This window comes from Salvelinus fontinalis, chromosome 29 (assembly GCF_029448725.1).
Source record: "Salvelinus fontinalis isolate EN_2023a chromosome 29, ASM2944872v1, whole genome shotgun sequence".
NCBI lineage: Eukaryota > Metazoa > Chordata > Actinopteri > Salmoniformes > Salmonidae > Salvelinus > Salvelinus fontinalis.
The window spans coordinates 45,316,100-45,335,931 of NC_074693.1; the positions used below are offsets into that span (position 1 = coordinate 45,316,100).

Below are 19,832 nucleotides of genomic sequence, written 5' to 3' on the forward strand. Positions count from 1 at the left end.
CCTTAAGACATTTTGCCACAACTTTGGATGTATGCTTGGGGTCATTGTCCCTTTGGAAGACCCATTTGCGACCAAGCTTTAACTTCCTGACTGATGTCTTGAGATGTTGCTTCAATATATCTACATAATTGTCCCCCCTCATGATGCCATCTATTTTGTGAAGTACACCAGTCCTTCCTGCAGCAAAGCACCCCCACAACATGATGCTGCCACCCCCGTGCTTCACGGTTGGGATGGTGTTCTTCGGCTTGCAAGCATCCCCCTTTATGCTCCAAACATAACGATGGTCATTATGGTCAAACAGTTCTATTTTTGTTTCATCAGACCTGAGGACATTTCTCCAAAAAGTACGATCTTTGTCCCCATGTGCATTTGCAAACCGTAGTCTGGCTTTTGTATGGCAGTTTTGGATCAGTGGCTTCTTCCTTGCTGAGCGGCCTTTCAGGTTATGTCGATATAGGACTCGTTTTAATGTGGATATAGATACTTCCTGTTTCCACCAGCATCTTCACAAAGTCCTTTGCTGTTGCCCTGGAATTAATTTGCACTTAACGCACCAAAGTATGTTCATCTCTAGGAGACAGAACGCGTCTCCTTCCTGAGCGGTATGACGGCTGCGTGGTCCCATGGTGTTAATACTTGCGTACTATTGTTTGTACAGATGAACGTGGTACCTTCAGGCGTTTGGAAATTGCTCCCAAGGATGAAACAGACTTGTGGAGGTCTACAATTATTTTTCTGAGGTCTTGGCTGATATCTTTCGATTTTCCCATGATGTCAAGCAAAGAGGCACTGAGTTTGAAGGTAGGCCTTGAAATACATCCACAGGTACACCTCCAATTGACTTAAATTATGTCAAATAGCCTATCAGAAACTTCTAAAGCCTTGACATCATTTTCTGGAATTTTTTACTTCTGACCCACTGGAATTGTGATACAGTGAATTATAAGTGAAATAATCTGTCCGTAAACAATTGTTATAAAAATCACTCGTGTCAAGCACAAAGTAGATGTCCTAACCGACTATATTTTGTTAACAAGAAATTTGTGGAGTGGTTGAAAAACAAGTTAATGACTCCAACCTAAGTGCATGTAAACTTCCGACTTCAACTGTAACTCCAATGACGGTGTAGTTATCTGACAGGTTAGTGGACTATGATATGATGAGAGGACACAGGGAGTCAGAGTATAATTCTGCCCAGGACAACCATTTCCTTGCACAGCTCGGGCCATTTCTGGGCTCCGCTAGAATCATTTTTGATTTCTGTCTGATTTTATGAGCCGCACACCCACACTACGACGCTAGAGAAAGGGGTTTATTGACAAAAGTGGGGTGGAGTTCTACTTTTAGGTCCATAGATAGGATTGGCTGCACATGTGAATAACAAATCTGTCCATAAATGAATCATCCCTTTTTCTCATAAAACGGAGGGAGGGAGGCAGGAATAGGACAGAGCATGAAACAACATGGCATTTGTCCTTGTTCTGAAGTTTCCTACACAAACATGTTTATGCAGTTGGTACTTTCATCTATCGATACCAACTGACAAAGTAAACCACGTCAACAAAGGATACGTATCCCAAATGGCACTCTATTCCCTATATAGTGTGGGCCTTGGTCATAGATAGTGCACTATATAGGGAATAGGGTGCTTTTTGGGTTTGCTTTTAAATGAGGTAACCAGTTTGATGCGATTCAGATGAGTCACGTTGAATATCAAATCTCGAGAAGTCGTTGAGTTGTGACTTTGCACGCCATTTCATCACATTTACTTCTTCGCATTTATTTCATCACGCATTGTGGGGTAGTAGGCTAGATGTGACCCATAAAACATACAGGGGAAATACTACCTTTTTGTGTGGGTGTTGCCCCAAAACTGCACTTTTTATATCTTGTGAATCAAACATGCTTCTTTTCCCACTGATTTTGTATATTACCCAAAAGACCTACAGAACCCTAATCCATCTCTACACTTTTTCTATTTTAATCAACACACGTAGGCATGCACACTCACACACACATACAGCCAACGTAATCCCGCTCGTCTAAATCGCTTGGTTGGAGCCTGACCTGGAGACGCGGTTGACAATGAGGAGGAAAGCTCCCAGGGGCAAGAGGGACAGCAGGAACCAGGGGAATACGATGCACACCATGGCCAGGCGTAAAAGCACCATGGTCAAGTTCTGGAGCAGCATCTCAGCATGCATAGCCAGACGGACGTCCACTGTGGATGGAGAGGGAGAGAGAGATAGACAAAGAGATTGAGAGAGAAAGGGAGATAGAAAGAGATACAGAGAGGGAGAGAGAAAACAACAACTGTCAGATTGTCTGTGTTGTATGGGGACCTCATTGCGCTGAGTATGAAGTCAAGGCAAATCATTAGGTTCCTCACCCTCGTCCAAATCACGAGAGAAGCGGCCTAGAGGTGTCGTGTCAAAGAAGCGCATGGGGCTCAGGATGAGGAGGTGGAATAGCTTGTCGTGGAGCACCGAGGCAGCCCGAACAGTGCACTGCCAGACACAACATAAACATAACAAATACTTTGAAACGGTCAAACCTCTGGTAAACAGATTGTCGGGACTCAGGAAAGCTTTACCTAACACCCAGACGCAACAAATGCAAAACATAATAGCAGTAGAGATTAGAGAATCGTTGCCAGCATACACAGCTCTGTACACATACGAACACTCACATGACACATATGCTATGTTGCTAATGCTAGCTAGCTTGTTCTTGGATGCAAACATTGGTGAAATGTCAGAACAATTCAGCGAACACAACAGCCAACTTGTGGAGGCCCTGTGAGCATTTGACCCAGAGTTCCATGACTTTCAAGATGTAGAAAAGGTGAAAGAAACAAAACAGATTTGACGGAAGCTGAGTTTAGTGTCGCTCGGCAGTTTTGTAGACTGACATCACCCACTCCAATGAGGACAAATGGACTTCACTTGATATCCTGCAACGATACTCTGGGCATTTTTCCACTCTGCCAACCGTGCTGACCGCACTGACACATGGATTGACTTTTGGGGCGTACACAGCTACATGCAAGAATATATTTCCCACTTTGACAAACGTGTTCAGTCATGACAGAAGAAGCATGCTACACCCGAGGAAAGCTCAACTAATCCAGCTGGCATTTGAGGGGGATCTTACAAGAAGATTTCAGGGCGAACGTTATGATCGATTACCCAGGAAGATCCACAGAGCTTCAGGAAGGCTGAAACTCTTTTGAAAAGGGAAGATAATCGAGCTGGTTGGTTTTGATCCAAATCTTGGTGGTATAGCAAGTGGCATAATTTCAGCAAAAACCTAGGGTATGGGATGGCAAAATGACATTCTTAGCCAGTCTATAGGCCTACAGGTTTTCAATGGCCTTGCTTTAGTGTGTAGGGCACAGTCCATGGTACTGATAGAGCGCAACAGCAATTTTGTGCCTACATGTCACTTCACACTCAATGTTCTAGGAATTTGAACTTATTGTGGTATAGCGTAGAGTTGTGGCAGTCATGACATTTTGTCAGCCGGTTATTCTCATACACAAGACTCTCACGGTGATTGACTGTAATTAACGTCACAATCAATCCATTATTTATTTTAGTCAGGTCTAAAGAAACATTGGGATATAAAAATAAATAAATAAATAAAAACAGAATATGATTCGGCCTACATGAATGGCTATGCTCCATGCCATAGACTGTAGGCGTGTTCATTTAGCTGATAAGATATACTTATACGTCCCATTACATTTTATATTATATGATTTTATAGTACAAAGTTTTATAGTAAGAAGTTCAAATTGAACTTCGCTGATGTAACTGCTTTCGTTGGTGGAAGGAGAGGAGGACCAAAATGCAGCGTGGTACGTATCCATAATAACTTTTAATGAGAACGAATACAAAATACAAAAAGAACAAGAGAATCAAAATGAAAACCGAAACAGTCCCGAATGGTGCAAACACTGAAACGGAAAACAATCACCCACAACACACAATGGAAAACAGGCTACCTAAGTATAGCTCCCAATCAGAGACAACGATAGACAGCTGCCTCGGATTGGGAACCACACCAGTCCAAACACAGAAATAGACAACCTAGACATACGACATAGAATGCCCACCCACATCACACCCTGACCAAACAAAACATAGAAACATACAAAGCAATCTATGGTCAGGGCGTGACAGCTGAATAAAACAGAAAGGATATTTTTCCCATTCCGGAGAGAGTGCGCATATGAAACACCTATGTTGAGCGTAAAAGTGATCGTTTGAAAAGGGTCGTATACACTAGATTTAGAGTTATTTGGCAACTAAAGTTATGAATGATACAAACCTCAATGTCTTAGAGATCAAAACATATATGGGCTGCACGATGCGGCTATAGGCTATTGATTTGAGAAAGTTGCAAAAACAGAAGCTTGCCTCTGGCTGCACAGCTGTTCTCTCATCAATTGATCAAATGTTCACCCATCAGACTATTCTCAATTTAATCGAGTCTTCACTAATAAACTCAGCAGAAAAAGAAACGTCCCTTTTTCAGGACCCTGTCTTTCAAAGATAATTCGTAAAAATCCAAATAACTTCACAGATCTTCATTGTAAAAGGTTTAAACACTGTTCCCATGCTTGTTCAATGAACCATAAACAATTAATGAACACGCACCTGTGGAACGGTCGTTAAGACACTAACAGCTTACAGACGGTATGCAATTAAGGTCACAGTTATGAAAACTTAGGACACTAAAGAGGCCTTTCTACTGACTATGAAAAACACCAACAGAAAGATGCCCAGGTTTCCCGCTCATCTGTGTGAACGTGCCTTAGGCATGCTGTGTAACAAGACCTGCACAGGATCGGTACCTCCGAACATCACACCTGCGGGACAGATACAGGATGGCAAAAACAACTGCCCGAGTTACACCAGAAACGCACAATCCCTCCATCAGTTCTCAGACTGTCCGCAATAGGATGAGAGATGCTGGACTGAGGGCTTGTACTCTTTTCTCTGTATACATCAATGATGTATGCTCTTCATCCGATCGCTGCCCGCACCTGCCCGTCCAGCATCACTACTCTGGACGGTTCTGACTTAGAATATGTGGACAATTACAAATACCTAGGTGTCTGGTTAGACTGTAAACTCTCCTTCCAGACTCACATTTAATCATCTCCAATCCAAAATTAAATCTAGAATCGGCTTCCTATTTCGCAACAAAGCCTCCTTCACTCATGCTGCCAAACATACCCTCGTAAGACTGACTATCCTACCGATCCTTGACTTCGGCGATGTCATTTACAAAATAGCCTCCAACACTCTACTTAGCAAATTGGATGTAGTCTATCACAATGCCATTCGTTTTGTCACCAAAGCCCCATATACTACCCACAACTGCAACCTGTATGCTCTCGTTGGCTGGCCCTCACTTCATATTCGTCGCCAAACCCACTGGCTCCAGGTCATCTATAAGTCTTTGCTAGGTAAAGCCCCACCTTATCTCAGCTCACTGGTCACCATAGCAGCACCCACCCGTAGCACGCGCCCCAGCAGGTATATTTCCCTGGTCATCCCCAAAGCCAATTTGTTTATGGTAGGCTGGCATTGCTTAATTGATTACGTGGGTGGAATTTGATCCACAGAAGTTTATTGTGCCATATCACGACGTGTTGCTGAACTCATGGGCGCCATGATTTTACGTGTTTGAGGCAGTCCCATAGGCCTTTTTATTTGGTAAGACAGCAGTGCATGGCTACGTCTCACTGTAGTAGGCTGTAGGCTATGCTTTGGTTATTTGGATCTCCATTCACCTTTTGGTTATTGCATTTGTTTACTGTTAATGTAACTAGCCTAAATATAGATTTGGTCATGCCTTTATCAATCTGATATTTTGTTTACGAGGCTTAAATTGGTACCTCTGTTTTGTTCTGTTGACAATCATTTGTTCGCATTCATTCTAAGCCAAACTGCTATTCAGTATTTTTGTTAGCATGCATAAACAACTAGGCTACTACTTTCAGCATTTAGTTTGCATTATTTTGGTAAAACGGCGGTGTAGGGCTTCATTCACATAGGCTGTTTGTAATGGGTGAATTAGATTAGCCTACAGATTTCACGCCAACCTGTCACTTCAAAAGCACTCAATGGTCTTGGAGTCTCTGCATTTGAACTTTATGTTTATTGTGGTATCGCATGATACAAGCACAATACAATTTAATTCAAATGCAAGAGCCCCGGAAAATGTTTCCCCATTGTGGATTTCAGCTGCCTCCTGGCGCCGGGCCTGGTCACTGTGCTGTTAAGCAAGTGGAACGTTTCTTGTGTCAGCCGATCTGTCAAATTAATGACTGGCGGGCTGACACAGAAAGGTTATGACCCTATGTCTAAGTTAACTCAATGAAAAACGTCTGGCCAATTGTACAGAAATTACTTTTGGCAGGAGAAAACACAGTAAATCTATTAACGGAATATCCAACACCCACACATTCACGTCACAGCTAGGGGTACAAAAAAAGAAAAGAAAAAAAGATTAGTCATCTTTGGAAAGTTAGTTGCACGCAATTACGTGGGGACATGACCTCGGTAATGGGCTGTCAGAAAAGTTTAGCAAAGAAAAGGGGACATGTATCCAAACGGACTGGGATACACACACACACACACACACACACACACACACACACACACACACACACACACACACACACACACACACACACACACACACACACACACACACACACACACACACACACACACACACACACACACACACACACACACACACACACACACACACTTAGCCTGCAGGCTTTTAAATTATAGTAGAGCAACTCATGAGAACGGCTGAAAGAATAAGACAATTAGACGGAGTCAAGGTTCTACCACAACCACTTTGCACCTCTTTCCTTTGAAAGGGCCTGAGTGTAAATCAATGAAAACCTCATTCGTCCCAAATGGTACCCTATGAGCTCTTGTCAAAAGTAGTGCACTATACAGGGAATAGGGTGCCATTTGGGAAGCACACAGTGATGCACTCTCCTTTGACAGGCCAATGAATGGTCAGGACATCGAGATGAGAGAACAATCCACAAGAACCACTCTAAAAGACATTTGAGCAAGATGCTTACCTTGACGAACACCAGTCCCCTCATTGTCGTCAGGAAGAGAGCGGCTCCCATGGTCAGCACATAAACTCTTGAGTAGTATTGAACATGAGGGTTGAGCCTCATGCTATCGTTTGCCAACGCTGCCACCGTTTCATTGGTTTTGTCGTCCAGGATTAATGATGTGTTCTGAGAGCAGATGGAGCAGCAAATCCCCATGAAGGAAACACACACAGGGCCGCCTCGGAAAAAAATGAATTTTTTTCTAATGACTGAGATAAATAAAACAGAGTCAGCTGAGTGCTGAATCCAAGGCAGAATACATGAAAGAAGCAGCCGTTCGAATGATGTCGCAATTCCAAACGCATTCTTCAAATCTGACATGGACGACAGCTTTGCAGCACATCTGTTTTTTGGTGGCTCGTCCCTTGTTTTAATTATGTTAACCGCGTTTCTTTTTTAATTACACGTGTTAAGATTAATGCTCTCGCTTTCCCCAATACAACTCAGTGATGCGCAGAAGTCGTTCTTCTTGCGGTAGACATAGCCTCTACAGTATACTGAGACGTCCCTCTCAAGGTAGGCAGAAGTTGCCCTTTGCCAATTTTTTTTCATTCTAATGTTTCTAATAAGGATTGAGGGTATGGTAATCTGATCCTAGTTGTGCGTCTGTGTGTAAGGCCATCATTTTGATCGAGTGGATCATCATTTGAATCCAGTGGATGATCATTTGGATCCAGTGCAAAAAACAAAACACAAAAACTCACCCCGCTGCCGGGCGGATCCAGTAGCTCAGTCACCAGTTACTAAAGGCGATGCAGCCGGTGTTGAAGAGGAAGAGGTTGATGATGAAGGCATAAAGGCCTCCAGCTGCTTTGATGAAGGCCTTGTACACATCCCAGGCCACGGCGCCAGAGCCCTTCTCCTCCGCTTTCATGAGCTGGTCTGGAGAGTAAAGAGAAGGAAAGAAGGGCGGAAGGGAAGGAAGGAGGGAAGAAGGAAGGGAGGGAGGTAAGAAAGAAAGAAAGAAAGAAAGGAATGAAAAAAAAGAGACCCATGTGAGTCATTTCCTTATTTCCAGCCAACTGTTTTGGAGGGAACACATTAACACATTCTATCCATTATTTTTCTCCATCGGAGGTCTGGCGACTTTAGCAACAGTTGCGGTGGACTCAACCTTTTCCTCTCCCTCCTTCTCCTTATTTTTCAGGTTTTTTGTCACCAGGTTCTAGGAAAGAAAGCCAGAGAGAGCTACAGCATAAGACCCCACAAATCACGGCGAAGCCATAACAATGGCCAGTAAGTAATTTAAACAGATATCGGTGACAGGGTCTTTAGCGGTGCGACACCGGTAAATCAATGCACGCATAAATAATGAAAGGCCTTGTATGCGCTAACATTTCCCAGCCACCCGCTTGGCTTCTCCTGTCTCATGAATTATGCAGGATGGATGTACGATGTCATTGTGTAAAGAGGGATGACAAAGGTGTTTTTACATAAAGGAGAGCTGGAGCTGGACTTGCCTGGTCCCAGATCAGTTTGTTTCCCAGATTTTATTTATTTATTTTATTTCACCTTTATTTAATCAGGTAGGCTAGTTGAGAACAAGTTCTCATTTGCAACTGCGACCTGATATGTGACCAGGTGTCACGTTCCTGACCTGTTTTCCTTTGTTTTGTATTCATTTTAGTTGGTCAGGGCGTGAGTTGGGTGGGTTTGTCTATGTTTGTATTTCTATGTGAGGTTTTGTGTTCGGCCTGGTATGATTCTCAATTAGAGACAGGTGTGTATTGTTTGTCTCTAATTGAGAGTCATACAAAGGCAGCCAGGGTTTCACTGGTGTTTTGTGGGTGTTTGTTCCTGTGTCCTCACTGGACAGTTGAAGGTTAGTCACGTTTGTTGTTTTGTAGTTTGTAGTGTCTTGTTTGCTGTTTTTTCATTAAAAGATGGCTTATTTCCCTCAATCCGCATCTTGGTCCTATCCATGCTCCTCCTCGTTTGAGGAGGAGAACAACATTGACTGCCTTTACACCAGGCTAGTTGGACGTGCGCTGCGTGGGTGGCATTACCTTCTGCTGTACACTGTTTAAGAGGGTGGAGTAGTCACAGTCTCTTCCCATGAGCTGGGTGTGGGTGCCATGCTCTGCAATCTGCCTTTCCTTCATCAGAATCACGTCGTCACACTCTGCCAGGTACTGAGAGAGGGTCAACACCAGTGATATATGTGATTCTCCTGTTGCAGAATCCTGGGATATACACTGCTCAAAAAAATAAAGGGAACACTTAAGCAACACAATGTAACTCCAAGTCAATCACACTTCTGTGAAATCAAACTGTCCACTTAGGAAGCAACACTGATTGACAATAAATTCCACATGCTGTTGTGCAAATGGAATAGACAAAAGGTGGAAATTATAGGCAATTAGCAATTAGCAATTGTGGCCTGCTGGAGGTCATTTTGCAGGGCTCTGGCAGTGCTCCTCCTTGCACAAAGGCGGAGGTAGCGGTCCTGCTGCTGGGTTGTTGCCCTCCTATGGCCTCCTCCACGTCTCCTGATGTACTGGCCTGTCTCCTGGTAGCGCCTCCATGCTCTGGACACTACGCTGACAGACACAGCAAACCTTCTTGCCACAGCTCGTATTGATGTGCCATCCTGGATGAGCTGCACTACCTGAGCCACTTGTGTGGGTTGTAGACTCCGTCTCATGCTACCACTTGAGTGAGAGCACCGCCAGCATTCAAAAGTGACCAAAACATCAGCCAGGAAGCATAGGAACTGAGAAGTGGTGTGTGGTCACCACCTGCAGAACCATTCCCTTTTTGGGGGTGTCTTACTAATTGCCTATAATTTCCACCTTTTGTCTATTCCATTTGCACAACAACATGTGAAATTTATTGTCAATCAGTGTTGCTTCCTAAGTGGACAGTTTGATTTCACAGAAGTGTGATTGACTTGGAGTTACATTGTGTTGTTTAAGTGTTCCCTTTATTTTTTTGAGCAGTGTAGTATGCTTCTCTATATTTCTATATGGCTCCCTTTCCTCAGCTCTCTCTATTCGGGCCAAATTCTTGTGATCCTTAACTTAGCCATAATACATGAATGTCAATGAGAGATTTGTGTGAAAGCTCAAGTTGCACAATGATCACTGAGCTACTGTATCTATATAGGAGAAAGCAAAGTCTAGATAGGGTTTTTCTCATTTCCCTTCACTAGTAGTTCTTTCAGATTAAGCATCCCAAAGATATACAAAAGAGACTAGCTAAGAAAGCCCTTTCAGATCATGAATGCATTATACAGGAGTAAGAAAACCATTTCCGATCGTGTCGACATATTACACAAGTCACTTATTTGCTGCAAATCATTCTGTATCTCACATCCTTCAGATGATCAGAAGCTCATTTTACCTGAAGCTGATGTGTGACAAAGATGATGGTCTTGCCCTTGGACACTGTTTCGGATGGCGTTGTGGAAGAGCTGAGAGCCCACGTGGGTGTCCACAGCACTGAGAGGATAATCTAGGAGTAGGATGAGTCGCTCGCTGTACAGGGCACGTGCCAGGCTTACCCTCTGGCCCTGCCCGCCACTCAGGTTGGCACCCCTCTCCCCTATCTAGAATGAGAACATTGAGACAATGTTGACAAAATGTATCAAGGATTATTTCTCAATACATGGGCATCATAGGCCAGAACAGATAAGGACATAAAGATAGTTACATAACACTATAATACAATACTACAGTGCACCCCAAAACATTCCATCTATAAACACATGTACTACTTACTAGCCTTGTACATAGTTATTCCACTTTCTGCTACTTTGGTATACTGTAAAGTCAATGTATTCTACAGTGTGTCCATCGTTCATATTGAGAGGATATCCAACAGAGAGATGTAATAGAGGTCTGATACATACCTCAGTCATATCCCCATAGGGCAGCTCTGTCAGATCAGGGATCAGGCAGCAGGCATCGAGTAGAGAATTATACCTAATAAGGAAACACAGCCAAGGACATGAGTTAACATGAGGGAAACAGTCATTGTCGAGAGAAATGAGTAAGCCTGAGTTACAAATGTCTTTGGCCCTTGTCAATGTGAAACTATCAAACTATGACATCCAAATGTGGCTTGTCATGGACTACAGAAAATGAGTTGTTGATTTTAAATGCACAAAATCAATCAATCTCACTTGTCTTCATCATATTCTTTTCCAAACAGGATGTTCTCTCTCAGTGAGTCGTTGAGGATCCAGGCCTGTTGAGCGACATAGGCAAAGCCGCCACTGGCCGCCACGTTGCCCACCAGCAGGGTCATCTGTTGAACACCAGGGATAAGACTCATGCTAATACATACTAGAGGTAAAGCTGACCTGGGCCAAAAGTCAAATACTTTCACCAGAGGGAAATACTTGAGCAGCGTTTGACTTCATTTGCCCAGTACAACGGAACCAATGGAATAGTCCCAAAAGTGTGCATTTCCGGCTTAATCAAACAAGTCTGGTTTGTAGGGGAATCGCCCAGTAAGCTGGTGATATTGGAAGGCCAATGATCTAGATCCTCACCTGTCCCAGTAGAGTAGACAGAAGCGAGCTCTTTCCACTCCCCACACCTCCACAGATTCCTACCAGCGTCCTCTGCAGATTAGAATAATACCAGTGATGTAATAGTATAGATTTGTACTTGAAATGCACTCAGTCCATTTCAAATGAAAGAAGTGCAAAGTTGTGGTACAACCTTGACTCCCTCTAATTGTCTATTCTTTCAGCCGTTCTCTTTTTTTCATGAGTTGAACTACTATATTTGAAAGTGCCTGCAGGCTAAAACCATTTATCTGTCCAGTGCCAGTGACTCGATGCTTTAGAGTGTGTTTGGGCATGTGCATATTTGTAAATGAGCCGTTTACCTTCTTGGCGCACAGATCGATGCGATGCAGGGTCTTGTTCAGCGGCGGGGCGGATGGTGGAGCTCTGGGTGGAGGGGATGGTGCTCTGGGGGCTCTCCTGTTCCATGTGGGTGAGGAGATTCTGTCCATTGGGACTCTCGTTGTTCCCCTTGACCTTCTCTGCAACGATATACAGGCTCAGTTTCTCCTTGCGCAGCACACGTCGCATCCCGCCTCTTTTTTCTTCTTGTGGACAGTGATGGCTTTGGCGGGAGCTTTGGCCTTCTCCCAAGCCAACGTGGCATCACGGAACTCCACGGAATTCATAGGGTTGTCCGTTTTGGCCATCACAACCTCTCGGTCCTGCATCAAAAAGAGTCTCTGTTGACACAGATATGATAAGATGGACAATGAATATTTGCATGAGGAGCTGATTAAATAATATGTCCATTTTGAAGTGCTGACAACAGTCCTTGCTGACTGAACGCTAGCGGACTTAGTGTCACAATCATTCCCAATTTTTGTACAACGATCTCGTCTGTCTTTTTTCTTCCTGAAATCGGTTGACTGCCACAGAACCCTCTGATAAAGCTCGTACAGCCAAGGGCGTGACGTATGAGGGTAAAGGTCATTGAGTTGAAGACTGCGACACCGGTGAAGGCCCGAAAGGAGCAACAGAGGGAGGAGGCAGTATAGTTCATTTAGTGAAATTCCACCTCTTTAAAAGCTACAGGGAGCTTTCTATGAATTTTATACAAACATCAACAAACGCTACCGGTAGCTATTCAAGGCTATGAAAAGAGCACTCAGTTCCTGAAAAAGCACTTTATTCTTTAAAAGCTATTGACAGAGGGGCTTACCTGGGCTGCAGTGAGGTCACAATCCAAGGCCATGTGCAGAGTGAATGTGCAGACACCAGAAATCATCACTCTGAACATAATCAGCCCTCTCCAATATCCCCCTCTCCTCTGAACGCACCTCTGGGGGGGGTGGGGGGGGGGGGGGACAGGAAGAAGAGAGTGAGCTCATCTTGTATTACCACTAGAGTCTTTCAGGAACTTAGTGTGGCACTGTACATTTTGTATTCATCCTCAAACAACATTAGAGACACACTTACAGACATGGATAGAAATAAAAGAGACAAGTTGGGCCTCGTGGCCATAAATGGTATAAAATGTACTTTTGAAATTGTGGGCCATTTGCAGCTGTCCAAGTCAAGTGCCCGTCTTGCCCTCCTTGTGCTCCTTGTGTCGGGTGATTGTGGAGGCCAGGTTATCTGATGCAGCCATCCATCACTCCCCTTCTTGGTCAAATAGCCCTTACACAGCAAATGATAGTGGGACTAAGTGCAAATCAGATGGGATGGCGTGTCGCTGCAGAATGCTGTGGTAGCCATGCTGGTTAAGTGTGCCATTAATTCTAAATAAATCACAGACAGTGGCACCAGCAAAGAACCCCCACACCATCCCACCACCTCATCCATGCTTCATGGTGGGAACCGCACATGAGGAGATCATCCATTCACCTACCCTGCATCTCACAAAGACCTGGCAGTTAGAGCCAAAAAACAAACATTTGGACTCATCAGACCAAAAGACAGATTTCCACCGGTCAAATGTCTATTACTTGTGTTTCTTGTCCCAGGCAAGTCTCTTCTTATTATTAGTGTCCTTTAGTGGTTTCTTTGCAACAATTCAACCATGAAGGCCTGATTCATGCAGTCTCGTCTGAACAGTTGATGTTGAGATGTGTCTCTTACTTGAACTCTGTGAAGCATTTATTTGGGCTGCAATTTCTGAGACTGGTAACTCTAAATGAACTTGTCCTCTGCAGCAGAGGTAACTCTGGGTCTTTCTTTCCTGTGGCGGTACTCATGAGATCCATTTTCATCATAGCGCTTGATGGTTTTTGCGACTGCACTTGAAGAAACTGCATTGACTGGCCTTCATGTCTTGACTGTCGTTTCTCTTTGCTTATTTGAGCTGTTCTTGCCATAATATGAACTTGGTCTTTTACCAAACAGGGCTATCTTCTGTATACCACCGCTACCTTGTCACAACACAACTGATTGGCTCAAACGCATTATGAAGGAAAGAAATTCCACAAATTAACTTTTAACAAGCACACCTGTTAACTTCTTGAGGATAGGGTGCAGAGTTTTCACTTAGGGAAAAATAGCGTGCGCAATTTCAACTTCGTGCTACTCATCCCCAGAATATAAGATATGCATATAATTAGTAGATTTGGATAGAAAACACTCTGAAGTTTCTAAAACTGTTTGAATCATATCTGTAAGTATAACAGAACTTATATAGCAGTCAAAACCCTGAGGACTAACTTTTTTATTGTTAAGTTCCTCTATGTTCAATGGATTGTTTTGGGCAAACCAGAATTCTAATCAGTAAATGCGCAGTTTCTACTGGTTCCACTGGATGTCGCCATTGTATGGAAAATGGTTAAGGTTTTTTCTTTGTGAGGTGAAAAAGATATTGACCCGGAAGTGGAAGGACGTCGTTTGTTTATGTTTGAGATTTGGGCAAGACATGAAATGTTCCGTGAGTTTGTTGATATCCTGTATTGAAAACAGATTGACCTGTCTTCAATTTGATCGATTATTAACGTTTACAAATACCTTAAGTCGCTCTGGATAAGAGCGTCTGCTAAATGACTTAAATGTAATGTAATGTAAATGTATTACAAAAGTACTTTGAAATGTTTTGGCAAAGTTTAGAGGTAATTTTTTTTAGATATTGTGTCATGATTTTGTTCAAATTGAACGCTGTTTTTCCTGGTACAACGGCGCCAAATAAATGGACAATTTGGATATATATGGATGGAATTAATCGAACAAAAGGACCATTTGTGATGTTTATGGGACATATTGCAGTGCCAACAAAAGAATCTCGTCAAAGGTAATGCATGTTTTATATTTTATATTAGCGTTTTGAGTAGCGCTAGCATGGTTGAAATAGGCTACACTCTCTTGTTTACATTGGGCTATCATCAGATAATAGCATCTTATGCTTTCGCCGAAAAGCCTTTTTGAAATCTGACATGTTGGCTGGATTCACAACGAGTGTAGCTTTAATTTGACATCTTATATGTGGGATTTAATCAAGTTTAATTTTATATAATTTTTTTGAATTTGGCGCTCTACATTTTGACATGGCTGTTGGGACGCAAGCGTCCCATCTATCCCAGAGAGGTTAATTGAAATGCATTCCAGTTGACTACCTCATGAAAGTGGATGAGAGAATGCCAAGAGTGTGCAAAACTGTCATCGTGGCAAATGGTGGCTACTTTGAAGAATCCCAAATATAAAATATATTTTGATTTGTTTAACACTTTTTTGGTTACTACATGATTACATATGTGTGATTTCATAGTTTTGATGTCTTCACTATTATTCTACAATGAAAATAGTAAAAATAAAGAAAAACCCTTGAATGAGTAGGTGTGTCCAAACTTTTCACTGGTACTGTATGTGCAGGATGCTTCATTCATCAGTCCATTCAGTGCACTCTGACTACAAGACAAGGTTTATTCCCCCCCCCCCCCCGTCAAACAGCTAAGGCTACTTAGTGCTCCAGGAAAGTACAACATGACTCCACTCTTCTGAACACATTTCAAATTATTCTCCAGAGACTCTCTGCAGTGTTGTCAGATTTACTCCTACTTAGATAACACATTACAGTTCGAAAAGGGAGATACCTAGTCAGTTGTCCAACAATGTATTCAACTGAAATGTGTCCTCTGCATTTAATCCAACCCCTCTGAATCAGAGAGGTGCGGGGGGGCTGCCTTAACTTCTCTAGGGTAGGGGGCAGCATTGGGAATTTTGGATGAAAAGCGTGTCCAAATTAAACTGCCTGCTACTCAGCCATAAAAGCTAGAATATGCATATATTTATGCATATAATATAACCAGTAGCTTGCAAAGTAAACATTATCAGCTAAAAGTACATCTGCAAATGCACCCTTCTGCTGCTTAACAGGCAGAGCCTACAAAGGTTGGGAAATTAACCTAAACCACTCATACTTGTCAGGTATAGTTCAGTTTTATATCACTCAAATATACAATTAACCTCTCTTGGGTAGGGGGCAGTATTTTCACATCCGGATGAAAAGCGTGCCCAGAGTAAACTGCCTGCTACTCAGGCCCAGATGCTAGGATATGCATATTATTGCATATTAATATGCATATTATCATATATTATTAACTGTTTGAATGATGTCTGTGAGTATAACAGAACTCATATGGCAGGCAAAAACCTGAGAAAAAAATCCAACCAGGAAGGGAGAAATCTGAGGTTTGAAGTTTTTCAACTTTTTGCCTATCAAATACACAGTGTCTATGGGATCATATTGCACTTCCTAAGGCTTCCACTAGATGTCAACAGTCTTTAGAACCTTGTTTGATGCTTCTACTGTGAAGTGGGGGCGAATGAGAGGGGATTGAGTCAGAGGTCTGCTAGAGAGCCACGAGGTGACCATGCGCGTTCACGTGATAGTTAGCTTGCGGTCCATTGCATTTCTGAAGACAAAGGAATTCTCCGGTTGGAACGTTATTGACGATTTATGTTAAACACATCCTAAAGATTGATTCTATACATCTTTTGACATGTTTATACGGACTATAACAGAAATGTTTGACTTTTCATCTGCATCTAGTGATCGTGCCTCATGAATGTTTATTACTGGGCTAAATGCGCGAACAAAAAGGAGGTATTTGGGCATAAATGATGGACATTATCGAACAAAACAAACATTTATTGTGGAACTGGGATTCTTAGGAGTGCATTCTGATGAAGATCATCAAAGGTAAGTGAATATTTATAATGCTATTTCTGACTTCTGTTGACTACACAACATGGCGGATATCTGTTTGGGTTGTTTGGGCTCTGAGCGCTGTACTCAGATTATTGCATGGTGTGCTTTTTCCGTAAAGTTTTTTTCAAATCTGACACAGCGGTTGCATTAAGGAGAAGTGTATCTAAAATTCCATGCATTACAGTATCTTTCAGCAATGTTTATTATGAGTATTTCTGTAAAGTGATGTGGCTCTCTGCAAAATCACCGGATGTTTTGGAACATCACGTGCCAATGTAAACTCAGATTTTTGGATATAAATATGAACTTTACCAAACAAAACATACATGTATTGTGTAACATGAAGTCCTATGAGTGTCATCTGATGAAGATCATCAAAGGTTAGTGATTCATTTTATCTCTATTTCTGCTTTTTGTGACTCCTCTCTTTGGCTGGAAAAATGCTGTGTTTTTCTGTGACTTGGCTCTGACCTAACATAATCGTTTGGTGTGCTCTCGTCGTCGTAAAGAATTTTTGAAATCGGACACTGTGGCTGGATTTACAACAAGTGTATCTTTAAAATGGTGTAAATTACTTGTATGTTTGAGGAATTTTAATTATGGGATTTCTGTTGTTTTGAATTTGGCGCCCTGCAGTTTCACCACTTACGTGGTGGGACGCTACCGTCTCACGTACACTAGTGAGGTTAATCGACATCCACGTCTTCGGCGCCCAGCGAACAGTGGGTTAACTGCCTTGCTCAGGGGCAGAATGACCGATTTTTACCTTGTCAGCTGGCCCAACGCTCTAACCACTAGGCTACCTGCCGTCTATTTTTATCAGCAGGCGTAATATGGATGTCAATGAACAATAACTAATGAAGAGAATGATATCACAACTCTTGATATTAAACAACCGGTGTCTCTTAAGATGAACGTCTAATTAATTGTCATAATAATAGGTATGATTATTATTATTATCATCATCATCCAAACGGTCAGCTGATATGAGGATGAGTCCCACCTGTCTAATTACAGTCATGTTTAAAAGCACCAAACACTTCTTATCAACAATGTAAGGAAGAGCCTCGTGAGAAATGGCACCCTCTAATTGTTCACTCTCCTCTAAGTGGAACAACTTTCTGCAGGTCTTTAGGTATCAAAGAGCTTTAAACACTTTTATAATTAACCTTGGGGCGCAGGGACTAAATCAGGGCTTGCATAATGCTGGAGGTCAGGGAGGGAATCTAATGGGAACGGAGTTGCCGGATCAATTGCTGGGATGAGTCTAATTTGAATTGATGATTGGAGGACTCCCTGAAACTAATGTGTTTCAGGTAACGGGTTGAATTTATTGGACTGACTGGAATTGAATTGGCCTAACGGAGAGGAAAATGTCAATATTAGTCAAATTAAGGAGGTACAAATAGAAGAAGAGGCACATTCTCAGTCAGTAAATAATAATTACCTTAACCCAGATGCAAAATAGGAAGTGAGTCATTTATAATGATTTTTGCTGAGTCACAGGCCCCGTGCCATAAACGTGATGACTCGGGCCTTGTGTTTTTCCTGACCAAGTGACCTGACCAAAAAAGAAATGAAATACAAGCTGTGTGTGTGTGTGTGCATGTGCAACCAATCACTCACTGTGGATGTTCTGAGCGAAAGCGTTTTCCCAGCAGTACATCTTGATGAACTTGATACAGACTAGGATCTCGTTCATGAGCCTCACGCGCCGGTCAGTCACTACCACACACTTCTTACGGAATTACGCTGTGAGACGCACGCCGGCATCTTTCATGGATGGAGAGAAGAAAGAACAGAGGAAAATTTGAGTGACAGTTGGGGGAAATGAAAGCAGACACAGCGTATATCCCAAATTGCACCCTATTCCCTAGTGCACTACTTTTGACCAGAGCCCCATGGGAATCAGCTGTACGGCAGGGTTACTGCAGGGAACAGACTATAAACAGCTTCCACATCAATACAAAGGTCCCCAACAGGCAGTCTTCCGACTGAAGCTCATGAATTTTTAAGGCCAACAATAAAGTCAACAGGAGATTGGCAGGCTGGCAGGAGGAGAGTTTTGGGGGAGGAGTTTTGGAACGTTAAGGGGAACAAACAGGTTGTGTTGTAAAGAATAACAGTCTGAAGTGAAGGACTTTCACTTTAGTTTTTACAGTGATTGGAAATATGTTTATGACTAATACCATAAACAGGAAAGACAATTCATGAATTACTAAGTGCTGAGAGTGAGAAATTCAGAGTAATCATGCTCCAAGTAACATTTCTGGGGTAACTGCTGGCAAAATAATGGTGTTTACCTTTTCAGTGGACAATATTTTCAGTAACTTAACCTTATACATAAGCTACAACTGTATGAAGCTAAGGTAGCACTAAGATGCCTCTGAGTTAAATAAACAGTGTCAGAAAAGAGTGGCGTGTGTAACTTTCTTTTCAATATCAGTTCAGATTTTCTTTTTATTAGTCAGCACTTTCATAGGGCGTGCATTCCTTTGTTAGTATGTGGATAACTTCCTACCATAGAAGAAGATGAAGATGGCTGATCCAACCAGTGCAGTGAGTCCCAGGAAGTAAGCGGTGTAGGACAGCCCAAGGATACCCACAAGTGGACATCCGGCTAGCAGACAGCCCGCTGAGACTGCCTCGGATACCCGCTGGCCATCGCTGGAGCAGATGTTGATCAGCTGCAGGGAGGGACATTGACGCAGAATAATAGGAGAACACATTGAAACAGACCATTTACTTGACAAAGACATAGTCAGTCAAAGAAGAGAACTAAATTAATATTACATTTTATTGGTCACATACACATGGTTAGCAGATGTTAATGTGAGTGTAGCGAAATGCTTGTGCTTCTTGTTCCGACAGTGCAGTAATATCTAACAAGTAATCTGACAAATTCACAATGGAATAAGAATATGTACATATGAATATATGGATGCGCGATGGCCGCTCGGTACAGGCAAGATGCAATAGATGGTATAAAATATAGTATTTACATATGAGAAGAGTAATGTAGGATA

General features: G+C 42.5%; 1 pseudogene; it reads right to left on the bottom strand.

Moving 5' to 3' along the window:
* LOC129827296 (ATP-binding cassette sub-family C member 5-like) overlaps positions 1-19,832 on the bottom strand; it is a 40,988-nt pseudogene that overhangs the window by 13,266 nt on the left and 7,890 nt on the right.